The sequence below is a fragment of the Lactuca serriola genome, chromosome 5, assembly GCF_051521515.1.
Source record: "Lactuca serriola cultivar US96UC23 chromosome 5, Lser_US96UC23_V15, whole genome shotgun sequence".
Classification (NCBI taxonomy): domain Eukaryota; kingdom Viridiplantae; phylum Streptophyta; class Magnoliopsida; order Asterales; family Asteraceae; genus Lactuca; species Lactuca serriola.
Window position 1 is genome coordinate 15147407 of NC_136412.1, and position 5184 is coordinate 15152590.

Sequence of the window (5184 nt, forward strand, 5' to 3'; positions counted from 1 at the left end):
GCCAGAGAAGCCCGAAAAATTTATCTTTTCGGTTTCGAAGCCTGACCTTTGCAAAGCCCGGTTTCTCAATAAAACTCATGGTTTTATTAGAAACGATCGTTTTAGGAAACGAATTGCTGCCCGATTATCATCAAATCATGTGAGTGTATAGTCACTTTCATTTTACACATAGATATGAAGTATTTACCTTATAATACGTGCTATGTGTAAATATATTAATTGTTTATTTGAGGTGACTGTTGAGTTGATGTTTTATACATGTTTTAAACTGTATAAGTATTTTTATCTACAAATATGTTGGGTAGAACATGGGTAGATAGTGACGTGTGATAAAAAAAATTGATGAGATGCCTCGATGTGTTTTGTGATCCAGTCATCTAGCGGAGTTTGGATGACGACCACAGACTTTCTAGACAGTCCAGTGGGAAACATTAGCAGGTCCGCAACCTGTAGGTGTTAATGAACTAAGGGTGTTCATTTGCTCTACTCCACCCCCCTCATGGTTGCCTTTAGGACATGTATGGCTGAGGAAACCCCTTAGCAGTAGTGTCCATCCCGATTATATTCTTTAGGTTAGGTCCCTTGTGAAAAGTGTTTAGGGACGTAAAGTGAGGATAACGGGAATGGGTAATCAGCATTATTGTTGATTGGTGAACTTAATATGTTTATTATTATTGTGGGTTGAAAACCCTATATGCTCACCAGGCTCCCAAGCCTGACCCACTCAGTGTTTTATGTTACAGGTAGTGGACCCCGAGCATAGTCGGAGGACGACGAGAGATTTTTGGATTATAGGCGAGTAGTTGTAAATAACTGTTGAAAGGCTTATAATGTCTTGTTTATGCTTTTGATCTGTATCGGAACATGACATCTTGAGGTTTTGATATAAAATGAAACTATACATTTCTTAAAGAAGGTTTTGATAAACTTTTATCATGTTTTATTTTGGGAACAAATTCCGCAACATCTTTTAAAAAGATTTCTCTGATTTTATTTTAAAAAGCATAAATTAAATCGGTCTTTTCTGGCCGAGAAATTAGGGGATATCACAATTGGTATCAGAGCATTAGTTTAAGCGAACTAAGAAATTATAGAATTTCTAGACTTAAACTTAGAATGATAAGTGATGATTGTGAGATGAGTGTCTACCATATTTTAGACACGAGCACTAGTTTATTTTGGGAAAGATGCCTAAAATGCCCTTATGTGCTACATGCTATGTGTGCCATTATTTTTTCGGATCTATGGTCTGTTGCCGACCGGATCTGGAAACCTTATGTGTGTAGGATTCTAAGCGTATGATTACGAGATTAGAACTAACATGTAAACGTTTCGGAGTGATAAGGGAATTAATATGTCTAACAAGGATAAAAACCTAAATTTGCCTTATTTGGTATATAGATTGTAATGGCAAGAACTCGTAGTGGAGCTGCAAATGCAAATGGAAAAAGGGATCAACAGCCTCAACCTCAAGTAGTTGAGAAAGTACTTGTTATCGGAGCTGCACCTGAGCCAATGACAATGGCTGGGGTACAAGCAATGATCCAGATGATGTTAGATCGCTAGATGGAGGAGACAAGGAGAGTGCTACAACAACATAGGGAAGAAACTATGTTACTTGTTGAACAACTCGTATTGAATGAAGGGCAATCAGTAGGAGGGAACTACAGTGGGACTCTTGGTCAAGCCAACCCACCGATAGTTCGACAAGACAACTAGGATGGAGGAGTTGATGGACGCGGGTGCAAATACAAATATTTCATGGCATCCAAACCGCCGTGTCTATCTGGAAGTCTGACACCGGTGGAAGTCATGAATTGGATCTCCGAAATGGAGACGATGTTTGAAAGTTGTGAGTGCAGCAACAAACAAAAGACCGCACTTGCAATTCCTTTGTTAAAGTCTGGTGTGTTGAGCTGGTGGAAGTTACTAGCTGATTCGATGCCCAAGGGAGAAGCTAGTAAGATTTGTTGGGAAGATTTTGTGGTACAACTGAAAATGCAGTACTGCTCTGAGCAGGATCTTCTTGAAATTAATAATGAGTTCCAAAATTTAAAGAAGGGAAAGATGAGCGTTACTGAATACGCTGCTAGTTTTACGAAAAAGATGAAGCTTGTTCCTCATCTAGTTCCAACTGAACTCTCTAAGTTCAACAAGTTTGCCCTCGGATTACCAGCGGACTTTGGTCCGATGGTTAAGCAAGCAACCACTTTGAAAGCCGCCATCTGGGCTGCTAAGAATGTTGAGGTTTAGATCAGAGAGAAGGGTCTGGAGAGGGCAGAAGTTGGTGAAAAGAGAAAATTTGAAGGAACTTCAGGTTCCAATTAGAAAAGCAAATTTTCTAAGTCCAAGAAGTTTGGAGGAGGAGGTAAAGTGAAATGGTGTGAGAAGTTCAAGAAAAAGCACTTTGGGAAATGTAGTGAGGAGGTGAGTTGCTTCAAATGTAGAAGGATTGGGCATTATGCCAACGTGTGTCCGTACGACAAGAGGGTATGTTTTGAGTGCCATGAAGTAGGGCATGTTTTTAAAGACTGTCTAAAGAGGAAGGATGCAGCAAAGCCCAATCTACCACTAAAGCCGAAGGCGAGAGCCATTCAGATGACACTTGAAGCTGCAAAAGAAGAAGTCGATGTTGCTTCAGGTACCTTTCTTGTAAACAAATTGCCTGCCCAAATTTTGTTTGATTCTGGAGCCAATTACTCCTTTATATCGCATGAATTTGGTAGAAAACTAGCTTTGCCTGTAGATAGGCTAGTTAATGCTTCATTAGTCGAGAGTGCTAGTGGCAAGTTTGTACCTGTTAGCCATCGTATGAAAAACATCCTCATTGACTTGGATGGGAATAAGTTCCACGAGGAATTATTGCCTATCGAGTTAAATGGATTCGACATAGTTTTAGGAATGGAATGGCTTAGTGCCAATGATGCTGAAATATTGTGTAGAAAGAAGATAGTAAAAGTAAACCTGCCAGGGAAAGAGTCGTTTATGGTGTATGGAGACAAACGCAGAGTAAATTCTGGAATCATTTCCCTAATGAAAGCCAGAAAGTGTTTGGCCAAGGGATGTACATCATATCTAGCGTTCGTGATCGATGCTAAGATGGAAAATGAGGAGGTGCAGAATATTCCGGTGGTGTGTGATTATCCGGAAGTCTTTCCCGAAGATCTTCCCGGATTGCCCCCTGATCGACAAGTAGAATTCCGTATCGACTTGTTACCAGGAACGACACCGATAGCAAAGGCACCGTATCGATTAGCACCAACAGAGATGAAAGAACTTATGACACAACTTCAGGAGTTATTGGACAAATGTTTCATTCGACCTAGTTCATCGCCCTGGGGAGCCCCTGTGTTATTTGTAAACAAGAAAGACGGGAGCATGAGAATGTGCATCGATTACAGAGAGCTGAACAAAGTGACGATAAAGATATCGAAAAGACTGCGTTTAGAACAAGATATGGACACTATGAATTTTTGGTTATGTCGTTCGGACTAACCAATGCCCCAGCAGCTTTCATGGATTTGATGAATAGGGTTTGTAAACCATTCCTAGATAAATCTGTGATAGTATTCATAGATGATATCTTGATTTATTCGTAAAGCAAGCGGGAGCATGAAAAGCATCTACGTGAAGTGCTAGAAGTCCTGAAAAGGAGAAGCTGTTTGCAAAGTTCTCCAAATGTGAATTTTGGATTCAAGAAGTCCAATTTTTAGGTCATGTGGTTAACCAAGAAGGAATAATGGTTGACCCAACAAAGATTGAAGCTATGATGAAGTGGGAACAACCAAAAAGCCCTACGGAGATTCGAAGCTTTTTAGGATTAGCTGGATATTACCGAAGGTTTATCCAAGGCTTTTGTTCGATTGCTACTCCACTAACAGCTTTGACCCACAAAGGAGCTACTTATGCTTGGAATGAGAAACATAAGGAAGCCTTTGAGAAGTTGAAGAAGAGATTGTGTGAAGCGCCGATTCTTTTGTTGCCTGAAGGAGTTGATGACTTCGCAGTTTATAGCAATGCATCTAGAGTTGGGTTAGGTTGTGTTCTGACCCAAAGGGATAAAGTGTTCGCGTATGCATCGAGGCAATTGAAGGAGCATGAAAAGAGCTACCCCACTCATGATCTGGAGTTGGCAACAGTAGTATTTTCCTTAAAGATATGGAGGCATTATCTTTATGGCACAAAGTGTAAACTTTTCACTGATCATAAGAGTCTTCAATATCTCTTTAATCAGAAGGAATTGAATATGAGGCAACGACGCTGGCTAGAGTTACTCAAGGACTACGACTGTGAGATACTTTACCACCCTGGTAAAGCAAATGTTGTTGTTGATGCTCTCAGTCGGAAGGTAAACCTTGAAAAGAAAAGGCCAAGAGCGTTGAGAATTGAAGTTGTCTCGACAATTGTGGAAAGCATAAAGAAAGCTCAAGAGGAAGCTTTAGAGAAAAATGACTGAAAGGAAGAACGTTTGGGCAAAACGTTAGTATTCGGTACAAACAACCTAGGGTTGAAGGTATTTCAAGATAGGATTTGGGTACCTAAGACGGGCAGAGTAAGAGATCTTCTGATGGAAGAAGCTCACAAGAGCATGTTCTCGATTCATCCCGGCAGTACGAAAATGTATAGGGTTCTAAAGCCCTATTGTTGGTGGCCGACAATGAAGCTCGATCTTGCTAAGTATGTGGCCGAGTGTGTAACTTGTGCTAGAGTTAAGGCACAACATCAGAAACCGTATGGGAGTTTATAACCTTTACCTGTACCCATGGGTAAATGGGAAGACATCACCATGGATTTTGTGACTAAACTGCCCAGAACAAGGAACGGTCACGACATGATTTGGGTGGTCGTTGATCGCTTCACTAAGAGTGCACATTTCATAGCAGCCAAAGAGAAATGGTCTATGGATAAACTTGCGAATTATTATGTGAAGGAAATTGTGAGGCTTCACGGTGTTCCATTAATGATTGTATCCGATCGTGACAGCCGTTTTACCTCAATGTTTTGGAGGAGTCTACAAGAGGAATTGGGTACCAAGTTGTGTTTGAGTACAGCTTACCATCCGCAAACCGATGGTCAGAGCGAACGAATGATTCAAACATTGGAGGATATGCTGAGATCATGTACCCTAGAATTCCAAGGTAACTGGGATGAACACTTACATCTAGTAGAATTCTCCTATAATAA